This window comes from Pipistrellus kuhlii, unplaced genomic scaffold (genome assembly GCF_014108245.1).
Source record: "Pipistrellus kuhlii isolate mPipKuh1 unplaced genomic scaffold, mPipKuh1.p scaffold_m20_p_5, whole genome shotgun sequence".
In the NCBI taxonomy this organism is placed as follows: Eukaryota; Metazoa; Chordata; class Mammalia; order Chiroptera; family Vespertilionidae; genus Pipistrellus; species Pipistrellus kuhlii.
In genome coordinates this window covers 21,392,053-21,414,723 of record NW_023425551.1, presented here as the reverse complement: position 1 = coordinate 21,414,723, position 22,671 = coordinate 21,392,053, and positions in this window count along the sequence as shown.

Below are 22,671 nucleotides of genomic sequence, written 5' to 3'. Positions count from 1 at the left end.
ACTTTAAATGTTGCTGTTAAAATGTGTAAATAGATAATTCAGGTGGAATCTTCTAGAGAAAAAGTTTGATCCAATTCTCAGACATTTTCTATGTATCAATTCTATTTTGACATGCCTTTCCCACAGATAGTCAAAATAGAAGGTTGTACTTGATCAGGACATATTATCAATCTTTACTTTACCATTAATTTTGAAAGGCATGGATTTTGGAGTCATTTACTATTTCCTTGGAAAGGCATGGTCAGTTAAAAGGAAGGCTGTTAAGTGCACTAATGAAGAAGAAATCAATTCATACCTGCTTAATATTTTATTAAGCAATATTAAACAGAATATCCTTGCATACTAGAGGCCAGGTGCAAGAAATTCGTGCATGGGGAGTCCCCTCAACCCAGTCTGCTCCATCTCCAATCCGGGACCCTTTGGGGGATGTCAGACTGCTGTGGGATTGGGCCTAAACTGGCAGTCGGACATCCCTCTCACAATCCTGGATCACTGACTCCTAATTACTCACCTGCTTGCCTGTCTGGTTGCCCCAAACTGCCCCCTCCTACTGGCCTGGTCGCCCCTTACTACCTCTGCATGCTGGCCTGATCGCCCCTAACTTCCCCAACTGCCTGTCAAGTTGCCCCCAACTGCCCCATCCTTGCCAGCCTGGTTACCCCTTAATGCCCCCCCTGTGCCAGCCTAATAACCCCAACTGCCCCCCTCGCCAGCCTGCCTGGTCGCCCCCAGCTGCCCCATGCCTGCTCTGCTGGCTAATTGCTCCTAACTGTCCCCACCCCCATAGGCCTGCTTGCACATAACTGCCCCCATTGCTGTCCTGGTCATCCTCAACTGCCCCCCTCTTCCAGCCTGGTCACCCAACACAGCCTACTGTTCAGTTGTTTGGTCACCCCTCATTAACCCCCCTGCTGGCCTATGGGCAGCCATCTTGTGAGGACATGAGGGTCAATTTGCATAATACCTCTTTATTATATAGCATATTCTAAAATAACAGGTGCTTGGGCCCTTTAAAAAAAGAAGCAATATTCTGCCAGGGACCTGTGACTCAGGCCAAGCTATACATCTGGGGGGGGGGGGGGGATTGGGGGGGTGCCTATTGAGGCTAATAAGGAACCCAATTGTATACTAATTTCAAATTAACTTTTATACTCGCTTCAGGCTTCAAAGGGTGCTGAGAGAAAAGAAATAGTTATATAGAAGGAAATTACTCTTGATTAGAAAAAGACCATCATGAGAGATCCCCATTTCTTCCTATTCCTCTAATCTAAGTCTACAAAAAAAATGACTAATTTGATACATCTTACATAAACCATTTGTATAAGCCTATACTTTGGACTAAGATCCTCAATTAGAGATACGTTTTCCATTATTGACCCATAATACACATCAATATCACTGAAACAAATGTCCACAAAATAAATCTAATCATTAGAAAACATGATTCACTTTGACATATTATATTCTGTTCTATTTTAATTTTTCTATTCCATTTTTAATGCTAATTTTTATCCACTAAAATGATTTCCCTCTCACAGCTGAAAAAGCACATATTACAAATGAAATGCTTAATGTACTCCTCTTTGTCTAAATTGTATCTATGATTGGTAAAATGGCACTAAATTTCCTGTGGTGATGAGCTAAGTCCAAAGGTTTTAAGAATAACTGAGGCATGACAAGGGCAAGAAGGCTTGGATCTTCAAAAGAGACCTTTGGAAAACTTGTCAAAGGCAGCTGGAAAACTAGCAGTAACATATCTTTCCTTTGCCCTTTCTTACACAAATTCCAATGCTCATACTATCCCCCTCTGAAATATGATCAGTCTCCATTCCTCATGTTCAAGAGCAGAACTCAGCATCCTGCTTTTTCTTATGTGGGTAATTAAACCTTGGCCTACTCAAGAACTGAGACTTACTGATTACTGTATATGGCTTAACCAAATTGTTTTAGCTTTTAGCCTATCAACAAAAGACACATTTTTTTCTCATTAATGGTGTTTTGCCCTCTGATCCCCACTACCATCATATGTTAAAATGGTGAAGATGGCAAAGAAAGGAAGGTTTTTCCACATAGAATCTATATGTTGTGAAAGGAAGACAAAGCACAATCTCTAAACCAACTCTAAGCCTCTAGAAGCATGTCTAAGAGAAGAAAGTTCAATATCCCATTGTGATCACTCACAGCAGCACAAGAAGGACTTATGACAGTGGGAATATAGAATGAGAGATAGGTGACAGCCAGTTAGGTGGTTGCCGGTGAAGCAATAAGGGACAGGATGCCCTTTATGTACAGAAGTTCCAGTCCGGGGATTCCACTGGCGTGAGCATTAGAACCACCTAAGTGGTCTACCTAAGCCACAATTAATTGCCCAGTGTATTGCACAATCCTAGACCCTAACATTGAGTGAGAGGCAAGTTGGGGAAAAGGCAGCTATGAGGAGCCTAGAAAAACAGAGTGCAGTTGCAGGTAGACAATGAATGCATGAGCCCAGCAATACTTTCATGGAGACAGTCACTGCCCAGTATCACATGGCTGAACAATGGCAACATAGACCAAACAAAAAAATCTTAACTCTGAAAGGCTCTTATTTAAATCTGTTCATTAAAAAAAAAAAAGTGAGGAAGTTATCCCAAACCACAAGACTTGATACTTGAGCAGACTATGTTCATTATTACAATCAGATACCACCCTAATTCATATGGCCATGTCACAGTCCTTACTCCTTATATGAGAAATAATGAGAAGTTTTCATTGCAGTTGGCTGGGTTATACTATCATGTTTGTGATGCTACCCAGTAGCCCTATAGCTAATGTCCTATTCCGTGATGTAACCATAATTGTGTCCTAAATTACCACAAAACACTATGACTAATACGGTTCTACAGTCCAGTTACTTCACAAGCCACATGGCCTCAAAGCACTGACCTTAGAACTTAACAATCATTTATAATGTTTCTGTGAAAAAAAATATGTTCCAGGCTTTGAACAGCATTCTTTCAGGCAAACACTTAGAACACAGTCTGCTAGGAACTGTCTCTACTGGCCTGGAATAGGTTTGTTTTGCATATGAAGTTTGTCTCAGAAACTTTTCAGAAAGAAATTTCCTGCTCTTAGAAGGTGCCTTCAAATAATAAATTAACACCAAAAATGGCCATGGAACATTTCAAAAAACAGTTGGGATGTGGAAAAGATGAACAAGCTGAAAACAAGTCCATTTTGGGAAGGTTCTGGACGTCCTGTTTAAGGGAGCTTTTCACTTTAATGAAAAAAGTACTTGTCGGGTGTGTGTTTCTTTGTGCATGGCATTTAATATAGATGCCTGCCATGTGAAAATAGGAAGTTGGATTTATGTGGCTTTTGCTTTAATGATACTAAACGGTCTGGAAATAGCAGTACATGCTACAGCACGTTTCAGATATTAAAAGAAAACCTACAGGACCAAACCCCTTCCTAAAGTTTTATAGGAAGTCCCAGGTTTTGTGGGCATTCAAGAGCAAATCAGGGCAAATACAGGAAATTCATAGATGATTTAATGACCACCAGCTTCTCAATTATATGCAAAAGTTGAAAAGATACTCTGGTAGATTCATTCCCTCTCCTTTTACAATAGTTTGTCATAAATTCCAAAGTGTTGGTGTCAAATTGTGTTGATTGCACTCATTTATTAATATTTGTAATTCTATAAATGACCCTGCTTATCTTTAAGCATTACCCATTTACTCCTTTACAGCGGTCTAATACAAACAGCACCAAGTACAGTTCTCAGTCCTCTGTGAAACCATAGAAGCATTGCCTCAGGGAGACTTACATAAGCCTGCATCTGGGGAGAGGCGGGGAGAAGGAAGCAGCAAATTGCAGGATCTGCTGATCTGGATATAGGTCTCTGCAGGAGCTTCCAAATGTGTCTTTGTTTATGTTCTGGGCTCTGGGTTGTTGTGGGGCACAGATCTAAGAAGGAAGGAATTTGTTGCCTCAATTAAAAAAAAAAATAGTGCAATTAAGATGTGGAGAAAGGTTAGGTAAAAATACTATCTCGGTATATTTTAAAACAAATATTTACACATTCATGAAATTAAAAGTTATCATTTTGCTTTTTTTTTAATGGCTGGTCTTCAGTCTTTGATATAGAGGTTAATAAATCCTAATGCCTCCACACAAAGTAAAAAAAAAAAAAATATGTGGCAGTGAAGCATATAATTCAAGTAGAAAGATCACTGGCTCTGGGTCAGAAAGGCCTTCATTCTACTTCCTAGCCATGCAGTGTGTGCAAATTAGCCACTTTGAGCTTCAGTTTTATTTTCTTTAAGTGAGAATTACAAGGAAATACTACAGTGTGATGATTCAATAAAAGGAGGGGGGGGAGGAAGTAAAGCAACTAGCATAAGACATCTGCAATGTGTCTTTCTTCCCCCTTTTCCCTTCTCTTTTCTCTTTAAGGGCTATATGTACATTTTTTTAAAATAAGAAATGACATAATTGACCAAAACAATTATCCATAAAGCAAATATTCATTGCAGATACTGTACTCCACTCTACATACGACCAGGCATGGAAGAGTTAAGTGGGAGCACCACTTTTCCAGCTAAGTGGAGAGTGGTGGAAGGGGGAGGATACATAGAGGGTTTAATAGTGTCACACAGGCAGAGAGTCTGGTGCTGTGGGAAGCTCTGTGGTGTTTCCTCTCAGACTCCACAAGGCCAGGAAGTGATTTTTCTCAATCCAAAGAATTTTCACTTGCCCTACTGCACAGTAGGAAACCAAGGACACAGAAGGTTCACGAGAAATAGAACATGATTTCTCTGGATAATATGGAAAGCAAATGAGCCACATGTCACACAGCATCCTGGAAGGAAGCAAAGCCTCCTCAACACATAGCATTAAAAGAAATCAACTTATATTAAGCCTTGAGCACCTGCAGATGGAAAGACCAAGAAAGTGGCACAAGTAGCAATAAAAAACCTCCAATACCTGCACACTTCCAGTTCACACTATGAAATACTTAAAGAATTATGCAAAAGCACACTTGCACTCTTTTCTTGCCCTTGTATCACGATGATACATCTATTGCACAAGACAAAAAAAGAAGCTTAGACTAACTATATCAGAACACAAACAGGATTAAGTGTCTTCACCATAAACTTAGTGGAGATATGTAGATCGGTATACATAACTTCTTTACATAACATTCTAAATCTGATACATATATGTATGCTTGTCAAGTTTATAACACACATGAATTCTCTTTTATTCTCTCTTTTTTTTAATCTTTATTATTGGAAGTATTACATATGTCCCCTTTTTACCCCCATTAACCTCTTCTAGCAAGCCCCCACCCCCCAACCCCTCTCTTTTAGTCTTTCAACCAGGATTTATTTTCTCTTAGCTAGAGGGAGGACATGGACTTTGTCTTTATAGCTCACTTGTGGACTTATGACTGCTTGGTATGTAGTAGTTGCTCATAATTATTTTCTGAATTAATTAATGAACTTTTCCAGGTCTAAATAAAACTGCCATTTTAGATAAGCAATTATAATACAGTATGTTAATTGAGATGAGAGTGGACTTATGGTAGAAATGGGGCTCTTTCACGTAGTTGCAAGGAAAGTATTCCAGGAGACTCCTGTATGGGAGGGTGTGGTCTACTTGTAAGATTTGGGTAGAAATAGAACACTGCCCCCAGACCCCTGGTCTCATCGCCGTCAGTCCCGCTGTGAAAGAAGTTCAACATTGTCGTCATCAGGCCCAGAAACAGTGTCCAGATACTTTGTGCCACTGGTTCAGTCCACGTCTCTGTCCCTCCAGCTAGTTTAGGTTGTGTTCCCAATGCACTCTGGGCAGCTGCTGGAGCCACATGGCTGCTATAGAGAGAAACCATGTGAACAAACGGGGCAAACGTTACTGAACAAGAATGAGAGCAATTGCAAGAGAGAGACAGAGACAGAGAGAGACTTGGAGAAAGAAAGAAAGCTCTTTGTGAAGCTTGCGTTATATTAACCTAGGTTTGGGAAGGGCCAGTTTTTTGTTTGTTTGTTTGTTTGTTTGTTTGTTTTTCAAACTAACCAATCAACTTCTCAATCTCTTGAGGGCTTGCGCTGAGCCCGCCCCCTAACCAATCTATATCCTAGATATTCTGGGTTCTGTGTCTGTTTCCAAGGTGAGGCAGACAGGTCTGACTAAAGGTAGCCATCATGGTTGCTACTGTGCATGCCCCTGAACAGAAGCCCCACTCCCTGCGACATCATGACTTCACTGTGCATGTCCCCAGCAGAGAAACGTACCCTTAATTGTTTATTCCTTCTCCCCTTAGACTGGGAGAATGAATAGGTTGTACCCTGGGGAGACTGAAAAGCGGTCCTTCATCCTTACACAGTATGTGCAGGGGAAAAGAATAAGGGGGATTACTCTCCTTGGTGGAGTGATTCTACAATCCTCTGGGTACCTATGCAACTTCCTAGCAAAGCAGACTTATGCTTCTTAGTTGATTATTCTTAATTATGTCTGATCCCCTTGGCTCTTTTTCTTTACTAATATCTAGCTTCCTAGGCCAAAAGATTCATGGAATACTATCAGATCAAGAATAAGGAAGCATTGTAATATTCCATACTGCATTTAATCTTTTTGTGGTTTTCCATAGCCATTAATTAAATATGTCTTTTAAGTTTTGATTTAAGTGAATATATAATCAGCTTTTCTTAGTCATTTGCATCAATATTTTGTTATCCAGAGCAACCCAAACCTTTTTTATTATTTGTTCCCTTTTTAGTGCCCATCTTAATCAGGCATATTTCTATATGGCTTTGCCTGAGCTGACTCAGGCAATGTGCATTTTGTAAGTTGATGTGGTAGCCTGTTGAGTGGTATATAAAAGAGTCATACAGATATTGGTTACATTTGTACAGGTATCTATACTACGGTATAAGTGAGCAAATTTCCATTTTCTATTTATCAGTATAGATCAGTAACTTATGACTTTGCCTAAATTGATCTTATACTAATTTATGTTTTCATCATTTCATTCTTCTAGGAAATGAGTTCTGTGCCATATTCACTTTTCTCCAAAATAATATATTCACCACAAGCAATTCAGCAAAATGTCATCATCTTTTTCTACAAATTACCATAACATCAAAATGTTATCTTCATTAACATAAATGTTTTTTTCCTAAAAATTACATTTTATCTACTTCTTTTACCTTTTCCATGACCTTACAGAGAACCATGATAGTCTAGTCATCATAATTTCCTCTTACAGATACACATTTTTCCCCATTAGGTCATGCATGTTTAACCACAAAGTGACTCCTCATAATTACTTCCACCAGGTGGTAGAGGACTTGAGGGAGAACTACCAGTGGTCTTACAGAGAGGAATTTCACTAACAATCCCCCTAATTTCCTTCTATTTTTAAGAAATGTGTCATGATTTGATCCCTAAGACCCAGACCACATTTTATTATCAAAATTCATGCCATTATACCTCATATACCAAAAGCCACATATTGTACAGACCAGTGAACCCTAACATAAACTATGGACTTTGGGTGATTATGACATGTCAGTGTTGGTTCATCAATTGTAACAAAGGCACCACTCCAATGCAGGAAGCTGTGCATTGGGGCATTGCTGGGGGTTGGAGGGTATATGAGAACTCTCTATACTTTCCACTCAATCTCCCTGTGAACCAAAAAATTCTCTACAACAGAAAGCCTATTAAAAAAAAAAAGGCTTGGATAGAACATGAACATCAGACACTGGTCAAAGCACTTTATATATTTTATGGAGGTTAATTTATTTAATTATCATAACAACCTTATGAGAAGGATATTAATACTACTGTCCCCTTTTGATAATAAGACTTCAGCAAAGAAAGGTTAAAGTACCTGACTCTGAACAATAGTACAACTGAAAAGTATCAGAGCCAACACTTGGCTAGAACTTGTGTGCCCATCCATTGCCCTACTGCAAGCATGTCAAACTCAAAGGTAAACGGGGGCCTAACAAACAAGGTTTAAGCTTATGTGAGTAGCAAGTAAAAGCTTCAGTTTTCATAGAAACGTGGGTTTATTTTGATAGAGACATGCTCTAAGTCACACATTCCTCCCCTTCTTTAAAGCCTTAGCTGCAGTTGGTTTCATAGAAGGATTGTATATATATTTGAATATCTGCATGTGTCACTCTCAAAGATATACTTCATAAGGAAAAGTGGAAGCGAAATAATCCCTAATGGTTTTCTTAATAAAGATAGATATAAAGAGTCATTCAGATGTTCCATTTGCATTATCAAATTGTCTCAGTGATTCTTTGGCCTCCTGCCTAATACTGAAGTATTCTGCAAGTGTGTATTTATTGATTTGGCGCTTACTGCCTTGGTTATCCCATGGTTATTTGAGGAAGATTTTGTTTTCTTCTTTTATATTTCCTGGTTTACAAATAATCTTGACGACTTGTATAACTTCTAAAAAGAGAAAACAATCAACATTTTTTAAAAAGTTTAGTCAAGAGAAGGATGTCTAAACTGTTTAGATAACCATAATGACATAGACTACAGAATTTCCAAAGGACAGAGCTGTTTGTTCCCAAAGTTCAGATCCCTTTTTGATGAGTTTCATGAAAATCATATATATATATATATATATATATATATATATATATATATATACACACATATATATATACACACACACACACACTCACACACACACACACACTCTGATTACTTTTCAGAACGAGCTTCTTAGATACAAGAGGAATCTTACAGAACACATATGAACTTGGAGGAATTAGTAATACTTTAAAAACAACACAGAAAAGACTCTAAAAGTTAAAGAGATCATTATTGATGGAAACAGTATCTAAAAGAAATACTACAAGCATCTGCTGGAAGCTTTTAAAAATATTAATGATTACTGAAGTGGAAAAATGTTAACACTATGGAATACATTTTAAAAAAATCCTGCTTCCCTAATGAGGTTTCTTAAGGATGGACATTAGTTTTGTATATTTCTAATCTTTATTTTTACATTCATCCTAAATATTAAAAATATAACAGTGTGAAGAGTGTTTAACTATAAAAATGATATTTTTGTGACAAGTTCAGAATTAAATTGACCCTTAATATACAAAGGCCCTCTCTTCTCAGAAAAATTAATAGGAAAAAACCTGCATTTTCTTTGAAATCTTTACTTGAAATACTGTTGGTCTTCAATGTTGAAATTTACAAAAAGAGAAAAATATAGAAATAATGTGTTCATAGATAGTCCTAGGATACACACAGTGAATGCATTGTGTTCTCTTGGGTTGTGTAACTACTTTGAAAGAAGTTTTCTTTTCTGTGTCATCAAAGAAGAATTTTTGGCACTGTCAAGACACTCCACCATTTGGCCTTATAGACGCCACACATACCTAGAGAAATGTGCCAATTGGTTGTTGGTTTTTGAAGAGCACTCTGATCTTTGCTGAGTTGTCCCACTGGACTTGGAAGAGTCTGATCCACAAGTCACAATCCAGCTGTTTACTTGTTTGTTCTTAATCCTAATCTACTTTAATTGGAATAAGGTGAGTCACCTTGCGTGGATATCAGCTGAAGTTTGTGTCATGGAAACTGTTGAAAGGGGTTGAACTTGAAATTGAGAAATTAAGATTGTGTTTAATAGTCCTCATATAAACTGTGTTTTGTTCTTATTCTTTTTTTCCCCTGCATACCTTGTAAACAAATTCTTGGAACTTAAACTAAGAAATCTTAATATTTAACACTTATAGGGTCTTTCTTCTGTAAAGCTCAGTTATTTGGGATGAAAAAAAATACCTGAATTCCCAAATGAATTTGTTGTCATTGTCGTCATCATCATCATCATCATCATCATCATCATCATCTTAGCATTTACTATGTGCCAAGTAGTATTCAGAGTGCTTTCATGTATTATCTCAGGTCATCATTGAAACACACCCTATAAATTTGATAACCATGACTTTTTCCATTTTTTAATGAGGAGACAGACACAAAAAGGCTAAATGACTTTCCCAAGAACATTCAGTTAAGAAGAGCATGGACAAGGTGCAGATAAAACCACAGACACAAACACGTTTTATGACAATAGAGAGCCAAATGTAATGCCCCACAATATGAATTGCATATATAAAAGTATCCATTGAATTACAAAGTGGAAATAAATCCATTTCCCTAGCTAACCTGGTAACTACTAACGTTCAAAATACTTACCAAGCAGTATGGGTTTAAATAATTTAATTAGTTCTTAGCAATAGGTTCTCTTCTCGATAATAAAAAAGACTGCTAATACTTGAGTGAGTAAATAAAGATAGCAGGAAAATATGTGTATATTTTAGTAATTTCTGCCTGTAGTCTCAATTTCATATGTCATAACTAATAATATGTTGCACCACATTCACAGTTATTAGTACAGGATGACTAGGCAAAAGATGAATATTTTATAATTAAAAATAGAAAAACAAAGCAAATCAATTTCACTCAAAACAAATATTCTTTCTTAAGATTTCACTGTACATTTTAATGTTTTTCTACTGAGAGAGATGTTCCATTTTTTTTTAAATATGGAAGTAGAGATCCATTGGGATTAATAAAACCATGACCAAAAAATGAAGCCTTATCTTTCGCACTTAAGAAAACACTTCCATGAAACCTTTTCCATTTAGTAAGGATTTATGTAGTAGTCAGATGATGCTATGATATGTAACTGATCTGAGGGTAAGAAAAAAGACTCTTCTTTCAGACCTTGAGTTCACTCACCATGGAAGAACCCAGTAAGGTGTCTGCAAGGTGAAGGAAACTCAAAAACTGAACAGCAGCAAGCTGCTGAAGGGTCAGGCATAAATCTCCTTAAGGGGGAACAAGACACAATCAGAGAGAGGGAGAAGGAAAAGGGCAAGGGAGGGTGAAAATTAGGAGTGGGGTTTGAGGTAGGAGGAGGAGGTGGGAAAAGGGAGTGACCAAAGGGAAGGGAAAGGTCCAAAGGAAGAGAAAAGGAAGAAGGTGAGAGAGCAAAACATAGCTTCATTTTCTTACTTACAGTGAGCTTTAAAACCCTAAACTGAACACTTTAAAGATAAAAACTGCAAGAAATGAGGAACAAACTTATAAGTAATTTAAAAACAATAACAGCTTCCTGCCATGGTAGCAGAGGTGATAGTTCTCAGCTATCTTAAGTAATTTCAAATGTCTCTTTTTAGAAAGGGAGTGAAAATATTTATCTTCCCATGTGAAAAAAAAATTCAATCTAATGAAACTGAATAGGGTTGAAGACTATTATTGTGCATTCTACCTTCTTTTAATCTTCCCCTCCCCAAACTACAAACCTTTGACAGAGGCTAGGAATTGTGAGACTGTTTTGTCCCCTATAACCTACTTTTCACATGTGAGTGAAGGCTAGTGTACTGTTAATGGCCACTTATAGACATAAAGAATTTATCCAAGAAAAGGCAGCCAAAAATGTGTTATCATGTAATTTAGATGACAGCAAATATAAAGTAGTGACAGAATGTGAGTATTACATAAACACTAAACAATGTAATTCTGGTGACTGTGTACAAGTGATATGTATATATGTATGCATGTATGTATGCCACTTAAAAGAAAGATCAAATGAGCTAAAAATAGCCTGACAATGACAAAAGAACTGACTGTTGCCTTCTACCACTGAAACAGTGTAAATGCCAAAAGGATTTTGGAAGGCTTTGGGAAGAGATGACTTTGGGAATTTGGGCTTTGGGAAGGGATAACTTGGTTTAATGGAATTAGTAGAGAAGAGGAACATGTTTGGAAAATGTCCTCCCAATGAAATCTATTAGATGATGAAAACACCTCCCAAGATAAATGATAGAAATCCTATTACTAAGAACATTTAGAATTCAGCTGGACACCACAAGACATTCCATTGTCCCAGACTTTATGCCCTTTTATATCCAACATGTTTTATGTGATGAAATCCCTTTATGTTCAAATCCCTTCTACATATGCAGACACTATCTATATAATAAAGAGCCAGGATTGTAACGACCTTTATGACCAAAGGCTTGGGCCAGCAGAGGGGAGATGGGGGCAACCAGGCTGGCGGGAAGGGCAGTTGGGAGCGAGATAAATCCAGCAAAGGATGGCAGTTAGGGTCATCAAGCAGGCAGGCAGAGGCAGACAGGGGCAATCAGGCAGGCAGAAAGAGAGGTTAGGGGCAATCAGGCAATTAGGGTCATCAGGCAGGCAGGCAGAGGGGTTATGGGTAATCTGGCAGGCAGGTAGGTGAGTCATTAGGAGCCAGTGGTCCCAGATTGTGAGGGGGGTGTCTGACCGCAGGTGGGATGCCTTGTTGGTTCAGGCCTAGACAGTTGGTCGAACAGTCCCCTAGGGGTCTCAGATTGGAGTGGGTACAGGCTGGGCTGAGGGAACCCCACCTCCATGTACAAATTTTGTGCACTGGGCCTCTAGTATGTATGCATGCATGTATGTATGTATGTATATATATATCAATATATATATACACACACACGTGTGTTTGCAAATACATCCATCATACATACATAGAAATATATAGTCTATATATTCTTTGAGCATATATGTGTTTTAGATGTCTTATATACATAAATATACATGATGAGGCAAAAATAGCTTTACAGTTGTATGTAGAACAAAATTTATTGTTGTATTTTTTATTAATGACTGTATTACTTCCCATATGAACAACTGTAAACCTGCATTTGCCCCACCCTGTATGTTATAGAGTTCATGTGTGTATATGGTATATATATATACAAACATAGAAACTACATTTAGTTCATGTGTGTATATATGTGTTATATATTTTATGTGCATATGTCACATATATATGCATATATAATCTGTTTGCAGTACATATGTGTGTTTGTATACATCATACGCACAAATACATATGTATATGATAGAGAAACAACATTGAGATTTAAGGTGCTTTGACAAGTCTGGTTTTATTTTTTATTGATTTCAGACAGGAAGGGAGAGACAGAGAGAGAAACATCAATAATGAGAGAGAATCATTGATCAGCTGTCTCCTGCACGGCCCCCACTGAGGATGGAGCCCACAACCTGGGCATGTGCCCTGACCAGTAATCAAACTGCAACCTCATGGTTCATGGGTTGACGCTCAACTACTGAGCCACACTGGCCCGGTTTTAAGTATGTTTTTAAACTTTCAGTTCACAAATGAAAACACTAAAAACTGTGATTGATAGATATTAAAAAAGTATACTAAAATAACAAGCCCCTCCATTGTTCTTACTACACTAATAATATCCTCAAGTGTCACAGCTACCAGGGAGACATTTTTTCAATCAGTACTTGCTGCCTCTGAGAATAAAATAAACCCAACAATTAATCTAAAATCCCAATAAATGCAACAGAGAAAAGTACAGACAACAAATTAAAATGTTCAAACTCTCACTAAGAACTTAAAGTTCAATGACCTAACTTTTCCTTGAGAAAAGAACAATCACATTCAGAAAACCTATGCCCCCACAGAATGACGTATCCACTTCCTCCTAAACAGATCACATTATCAGTGTTGCCAAATATATCAACAACCTCCTGGCTGCTGAACACCATGTTTATCTAATGGACCATAACAGACAGCGAGAACAAGCACAGTTGGAGACAATGATCTGTAAAAGTATTTTCCAAACCAGTACAGTTCTTTTTTTAGTTTTTATTTTTCCTTTTTCAATTAGGGGAAAGAGGATTATTAAGCAAGACAGATATGAGAACTTTGTTTAGATAGCTCCACTGAAACCATTTCTTTTGGCCAAAATAATTCTGGAGAGTCACATTCTTGTCTTCACATAGAAACTAGACTAGGAGTGATGTTTATATTGGACACCCACCATTTTCTCTATACAAATTGTATGAAGAGAATGACCCCAGAGATAAATTCTCAACTTGTCCCCTCTACATAATGAAACAATTCAAAGGGAGGACCAGGATAGAGCCAAGATGGGCTTTATGTAACTATTTGTGAAAAAAATAATAGAATTATACAAATTGTTTCACACTGTTTAATTTTTAAAATAACACAATTTTTGTAAAATATTCAGAAAACATGGGTAAATCAAAAGGAAAAAAAATCACATATGAAGAAATCAATGTACATTACTTGATTTATATTCTGATTTATATTTTTTCAATCTATATCCTGAAAACATATTGTAAAACCAAAAATACAATCATTGCCCTAACCTGTTTGGCTCAGTGGATAAACTGTTGACCTGATTCTGGCCAAGGGCATGTACCTTGGTTGCGGGCACATCCCCAGTAGGGCATGTGTAGGAGGCAGCTGATCTATGTTTCTCTCTCATCAATGTTTCTAACTCTCTATCCATCTCCCTTTCTCTCTGTAAAAAATCAATAAAATATATATTTTTAAGAAATAGAATCATTTTTACATATAATTTTGCATTCTGTTTTTCATTACATACTGTATTTGCCAAAGTATTTCATGGCAGAAAGTATTTTTCTATAATACCCTTTCAATTGCTATGTGATACTCTACTTCAGCATTTTTCCATTCACTTATCCAATCCTCTATTGTTCTTTCCAAATGTTTGCTCTTATTAACAGGATGTGATGCATACCCTTACGTTACCCATTTATTGACATCCATAAATAACTCCCTAGAATAATTTACTTAAAATCTGTCAAAAGATTTTAAAAATCTATAATACTTTGTGATGTAAACAGTTAAGAGATCCTTCAAGAAGTTTGTAATAATTTTTCTTTCCACCGGAGAGTTTGTTTATTGTGGTTTTTGACAGAGTACTCATTGTGTATTTGTTTTGATTTTTTGCTTACTCAAACCTGTCAATCTTTTTTTATGGATGCTTTCATGGGTTAATGTTTAGAAAGGCTTTCCCCATCCAAGATTATTTAAATACTTTGGAATAAATACATCCTAAAAATAAACAGGAATTTATAAGGTGAAACTTTATATTTTCTTCAAATCACCTTATACAATTTTATACATCTTCTAGAGGCCCGTTGCATGAAATTCTTGCACTCAGGGGATGAGGGTGGTTACTCAGCTGGCTTGCACCATCTCACAGACTAGGAGCCCTCGGGGGATGTCTGACTGCCACAGAGGCAGGAGAGGCTCCCGCCACTACCAGTGCTTTCCCAGCCATGAGCCAGCTTCTGGCTGAGTAGTGCTCCCCATTTGGAAGCGCACTGACCACGAGGGGACAGCTCCTATGCTGAGCGTCTGTCCCCTGGTGGTCAGTGCATGTCATAGTGACCAGTTGTTCTGTTGTTTGGTCGATTTGCATATTAATCTTTTATTATATAGGATATCAATATGATACTTAGAATGTATGTTGATATATTATATGAGATAACATAGTTACCCATTTTTTTCATTACGTTTATTAAGTAAGCATCTGGCCCTCATTGACTTGATGTATTACCTCATAAAATTACTTTACACATACTATTTTATTTTACTTAATATGTACATTATTGTAACCACTTCTTCCCACATTCCTAAAAGGCTCAGGGTTATCAATTATTTCACCTGTGTAGAAAGAAGTTAAAGCTGAGAAAAATTTCATCTCCTATGTTTATGTATTTTGAATTTTAAATATGCAAATGTTAATCTCTCTAAACCCTAGTCCTATCCAAGAATGAGATGTCTATTAAAATCAGTAAATCAAATGAAGAGGAGATATGCAGCAGACTAACTAGAGTGGAGAGCCAAATTGCAGAAGAAAAATATAGCCCTTCTTTAAGGTCAGTTCCCCTCCCTTTCTCCATGTCTTTTTGTGACATTGCATTTAAAGCAGCAGTTATCAAAGTGAAGTCCCCAGATTAGCAGCATCAACTGGATACTTGTTAGAAATTAACCATTTCACACATACTGAATCAGGTCTGAAATTCTGGGTGTGGGGCTCAGCAACCTATGCTTTATTAAGCTTTATTAAGTAAAAATTAACTTGAAAACCATTGATTAAAAAAAAAGAAGAAAAAAAAACTTCATAAAAAATCTGAATAGAACCCACAAAAAACATCTTAATACTAGAGGCCCAGTGCACAAAATCGTGCATGGGGGCAGAGGATCCCTCAGCCCCGCCTGTACCCTCTTGCAACCCGGGACCCCTTGAAGGATTCTCCCTGTGGGATCAGGCGTAAACTGGCAGTTGGACATTCCTCTTGCAATCTGAGAGTACTGGCTCCTAACTGCTCTCCAAACTGCCTGCCTGATTGTCCCTAACTGGTCTCCTGACTGCCTGATCAGCCCTACTACTCACCTGCCTGCCTAATCATCCCTAACTGCTCACCTGCCTGCCTGATTGCCCCTAACTGCTTCTGCCTTGGCCCCCCCTGCCACGGCTTCATCTGGAAGGATGTCTGGAAGGACATCTGGAAAGTTATTCGGTTGTCTGGACTCATTAGCATATTATGCTTTTATTATTATAGATATTTATGGGATCCCAGCCTTTACTGGGATCTGTAATACTAATTTTCCCCATTTTCCCTTTCCCCATTTATTATACATTTAGTCATTTATTAAATATACTTAATGGGCCAAATTGGGACTAGATATTGAGTATGGACATTAAATATGCCAAATCCTTTGCCTTCAGAAAGTTCACATCTTATATATATTTGTTCTACCTAAATAAAACAATGAATCTATTAAAAAATGAAAACTCATCTAATAGATTCTCATTTTTTAAAAAAATCTATGTTACTAGTTAAAATAAATAGAGTTATTTTGCTTCTTTGAATATATACAAGTTTGTTGAAAGAACACTTGCAAGGTGAGATCCAACAAAAATATTACTGAAAGTATTTTGAGTTGAATTAAAAATTAAAAGGAACTAAACTTGAAGTCATAATAAAACAATCAGGAAGAAGCCCAAGGTAGCAGGAGCTCTTTGAAAGAGTAGATGACTGAAAAATCAGAAGCTAACATGGTAGTTTAAAAAAAATAGTACAGTTGATCCTTTAACAATATGGGGTTAGTGACACCAACCTCCACAAAGTGAAAAATCCATGTGTAACTTTTTTTACTCCCCCAAAACTTAACTATAATAGCCTACTGTTGATCATAAGCCTTACTAATAATATCAACAGTTGATTAACAATAAAATAAGCTGAAGAAAAAAGAAAATGTTATTAAGAATACCTTAAGGAAGAGGGAAAACATTTACAATATTTGTGTGTGTGTGTGGGGGGGGAACCACCTATAAGTGGACCTGCATAGTTCCAAATCATGTTGTTAAAGGGTAAACTATAATTACAATGAAGACCAACCAGCGTATAACTGAAAAGTTTATCTCTGGGAAGGGAGAAGCTACATGTAACATAAGAGAGTAAAGTAGCAATAACTTAGGAGGTTTTATGAGTAGATATAAGTAATAGATGCAGAGAGAAGATGATCTTGATCTTTGGCATTATAGTTGCTAAAATATAACCCAAATGTACATTCTTGCATTAGCAATCTGTTTTTAAAACATACAGGGTTATGTTTGAATGATGACAGATAAACACTAATTTAACAAACTCAATAAAAGGACTCTACTATCTGAAGAAAAATCATCATTCACTGGTTGCTTGGTATTATGAAAATAAACTATTTTTTCAGGAGATTGAATCACCATTTCCTGTAGAAATGATCTAATAAAACATATTGGGTTGCTCACATCGATGCAAATCCAGGGTGTAATAAAACATGGCCAGATTCAATCATTAAAAATAGTGTTTTCAGGATAAGCAGTTACGTTCCTACCTTCAGAGAAATACATTAAAAGCCCATCAAGTAATACTTAATTAAAAAGACAAAGCAACCCACTGTAATGTCACCCATGAAAGAAGAATTGTGACAGCTTAATTTAATGCCAAAACATAGAACTTTACTTTTCACAGGCTAGCATAGGAATTTAGGAAGGACATAACGAACAGAAATCAGGATGTCTATCATAGTGGTAGGCAATAATAAATTTTTACAACTCTCTGCCAGCATGTGCACCCTGAAAATAAATTTGATTAAACGAGTAAAAGGTCTGAGTTTCAGTTCTTGGAGGAAGAAAATTGGTTATTTAAAAATCATGAAAATAAAACCATAGTTTATATTTTTCATTATTAAAAAATGTAACACCTATAAGTATGTAATTTCTAATCTGCATTGAGGTATATTTTACGCAGTAGCACTAAGTAAATCTGGTTTCTAACACTTAGCAAAATATGCACAGATTATGAGTTCTGCAATTATGGAGTTTAATTATTAGATAAATAACATCTCCTTTCTTGAAACTTAAACTACTATCATTTAGTATAAATCTATTACCACTTATTGAGTTGATACACTTTGAGGGCAAGTATAACTGCATTTTATCAATATAAAAGAGATTAACCAGGGTCCTTGGATTCATAGATGAGTATTTCTGGGACAAGACATTATTGAACATAAATCTTCACTGCTAATATGGGCAAAAGGCAACAATGGTCCATCGTGCTTATTTTTATTTTTGAACTTTGGATTTTTAAAAAGAATAAAGGTAATTCATATGTACACATGAAGTCTTACTTTTAATAAATCTTTATTGTTCATATTATTACAGTTGCTCCCCTTTTTTCCTCCCATAGTTCCCCTCCACCGGGATCCCATCCCATGCTCTTACCCGCCCACTGTCCTCATCCATAGATTGAAGATTTTTGTCCAATCTCTTCCCACACTCCCCACACCTCCTTCCCCCTGAGAACTGTCAGTCCACTCCCTTTCAATGCCCCTGATTTTATTATATTCATCAGTTTATTCTGTCCATTAGATTTTTTTATTCACTTGATTTTTAGATTCACTTGTTGATAGAGATGTATTTGTTGTCACTTTGTTGTTCATAATTTTTATCTTTACTTTTTCTCTACACATGAAGTGTTAAACTCAATCCTATTTCAGAAAGTGCACACATTGAGATTCATCTTTTTACATCTATTTGTGGTATCATACTGAGAAAACTGGGCTAGATATTATATGAGGATATTCTACATTTTTTAGCTCTAGAATTCTGGCTAGTCCTTAACTCTTCGGAGCCAATGTGTCTTCAATCTGTGCAATGGGTGTAATTATACTTCCCCTGTTCGGCCCACAAGAAGACAGGAAAACATAATACAATTGTGTTATGAGTAAAAACTCGGAGACAAATATTAAGTAGATGCTCCCAATAAGATATATCATGCTGGGCAAATAATTCCATCTCTTTGGACATCAATTATGAGATAATGAGAGCAATAATATTATCAGAGATGTGTATGTCACTAACTACATGCCAGGCATTATTGTGTGTGTTTTAAATTAATTAATCTATTAAATCTCCTAAATGCATGTAAAAGCTATATCCTCAAAGCCTAGTACAATTTCAGACATATATAAAGCACTCTGTTGAATAAAAGTTGGATAAAGAAAATGGAAAAAATAATTTAAAATGTAAGACTTTGGCATTATTGCTATGTGAGTATAAATAGGTAAATTTTCTTAATTTACAAGAAAGGTAAAAAAGAGGAAGTACAATAAAATGTCTGTACAGGTAGAATATATGTGAAAGGTTGTTTTACCCTTCTAATACTCTTTGGGGGGGAAAGAATTAACAAAAGTATGTAGAAAAGAAACAGGATAAAAGGCTACTGATAAATAATGTGAAACATATTGCTGCTAGAAATGTTATTAAACTTAACCTGAAAATATAACAAAGCATAATATATGATTATAGGAGCCTTCCAGTTAAAGGCTCTATTCTGACTTCTTTTATTTAGTGGTGTCTGGTTGCTAGTAATTAGTTAAAGACACTCTGGGAGTCATTCACAGCTGTGACTCTGTACATTCAGGAGGGGGCAGTTAACTGCAGGGCAAATTATATACTAATAACCTAGGGAGAACATGATCCATTTTCAGGATTTAACATCAAGAGTGGCAAGAAGGAATAATTATACTGAAATAAACACACAAGCACTTACACACACACACACACACACACACACACACACACACAAATGAACAGAGATAATGTTAAAACATGTAATGGTAGTGAAGAGTAAATTATTTAACTCTAACCAGGGATAAGAGCCTTTGGTAGCTATCACTTACTGCAGTAAATCTGCTGCAGTTTGCACTTCCTGGCTGCTGGCTCTGTTTATTTAAAGTCATTCTGAATGCTCTGCTAGAAAGGACATCAGTGGTGCTGCCAAATTTACAATAGATTGAAAATGTGCATTGCTGATAATATTTTTTACAAACACTGCACACAGAATAAGAGCAATGTTCTCTAGATACCAATTCACTACTCTTCTATAGCCAGTCTTTCTCTGAGGCCTTCTCACTGGGCAAAATCTGTTCAATCTGGTTATTTCTTGTGAAATGTACTAGGAAACTTACATCAAAGTCCCTTTATGGGTTACGTGCTGAAGGAGATGTCTCTCATTAACTGGTGAAGCCATAAGGACAATTAATCAGTGTGAATGTTGGAATGTCTAAATATTTTTTAGAAAAGTGTCCATGAAGCAAAGTCTTCCAATTCTAGAAAAGATAACAAATGGTGTAATGTCAAATGTGACCTGTACAAAAGTACTTAGATTAACTATCTTCCCTCAACCCTAATGTTCAAGTAGAAGCTTTTACTATTGAATATTATTAAAGGGGTCCTAGATAAGGTATTTGTAGGCTTTCTATTGTCTTCTTAAATTTAACATGGAACAAAAACCACAGGAGTTTTATTAAAACAGAGTTTGCACACAATAGGTTTCATGAGTGGCAGAAAAGAAAACTGAAAACTCAGGAGTCAGCAAAAGGTAATGGCTAGAGCAAGGAGGAAGTCAAACTGTTAGAGAAGGAAAGCTTTGACTAAGGAGCAGCAAAAGCTGAAGACAAGAATAGAAAATGCCCATTAAGAAACAGAAATATGTTTCTATAGGGTCAAAGGTAATAGAAATTCAAATAAAAAGGTCAAACACAAGAAGCAAGAAAGAAAAATCTGGAGGAAAATTATCAGAATAGGTAAATGTGGAAATATTTATAGTTTCTCCCTGGTTATTCTATCTTTAGACCTCCTCCTTCGGCTTAACTAAAATTAATTTCCATCCAGAATCTCTGTACCCTAAAGGATATCCAAAGCCTTTGTGTCAGTACAGGCCAACCTATTTGAATCATAAATTTTGCTTAGAGGTGGAAGAGCTTAACATTATTTAACTTTTTTATATTTTTTAAAATAAATATGGGCTAAGGTTATGGAGAGCACAACATGTGATTTTTAAAATTAAAATAAATTTAGACTTGCAAGGTTTTACTTTATGCTTTGAAGTCTCCCGTCCTCACCCCCATATAGTTGGTATTTTGAATAGCACCGAATGGTAATTAAATTCCAGCCATTGAAAAGGGAATGAGGCTTTAGAGTAAATTCAAGAAGTCTCTTAAATCTTCCCAGGTACTTAGACTTCTCTCTGGTAGCTGCTACCAGCTTTTTAATGGGACCTCATTAGAGTAGACCAGCCATGGCCTTTTGACTTTTATCAGAGATAACTAAGAAACAGACACATCTAAGTTTTATATATATATAACTATATATAACTATATAACTATATAACAACTATATAACTATATATATATATATATATATAACTATATATATATATAACTGAGATGTGTCTGTTTCTTAGCCATATATATATATATATATATATATATATATATATATATATATATTTAGAAAGCAAGTTAATGTCATTGTTCTAAATGTAAACGTTGTCATGTAACAGAAAGCAAGTGTTAAAATCCATTCAGAGTGGCAGCATTTTAAGTGATATTTTTCTTTCTGATTTAGTTAGTATTTGTATATTATATGTCATCCCTATTGAACTTAAGAAGATTGAGTATGGGATATCGATACTATAATATCTAACTCCAACCAAATTTTACCACTAGCATTGACTTTTTTGGTGAAGGCTAAACACCATCCTTAGAAAAGAACTCGAATGATACTGATGATTAGAGTTCAGACATGTTTGTTTGACTAGAAGGAGCTTAACTTGGCCAAATGCCAAAGGTGAAAGTTAAAGGAGGATGGAGCAGGCGTTTTTCTGAGGCTCCAAGGAGAATATTCACCATGAGGAGGCCTATCGCATTGAGTTAGATTCTGGAACGAGGACTGAGGACGGTAGAAGTATAGGCTACAAATAGCTGTTAGAAGAACCCTGATACACCTGTATCGTATAAGGCCAGGTGAGGAGAAAGATTACATATGGATAAAGCTTAACAAATAAAATAACAAATTGAGGCTCAAGCTATACTGTAATGGAGACCTTTTGAAAGAGCCTACAGCAGACCCATTTCCCTACTCCTTTTCCACCCTAAGCAGGTCACAGGAGCACTTCTTTGAGTAGAGACCCAAGCTAAGCACCTAACATTCAGCCTTGAGTAGCATGCCTCGTGATCACAGCATCCCTGGGAAATAATAGAACATCACCCTAAATCTGTGACAAAGGGACAGCAATGTGAGTGGTAGCTGCTTGCACAGCAGACTAGACTACAAGATGGAGAAGGGAGCAAAAGTTATGGGTAGGTAGAGCCCCAGTCCTGGTACTTACACATGTGAGAAATAGCCAGATAGGAAAAGCTGGATATGCATATCCATGCCCCAC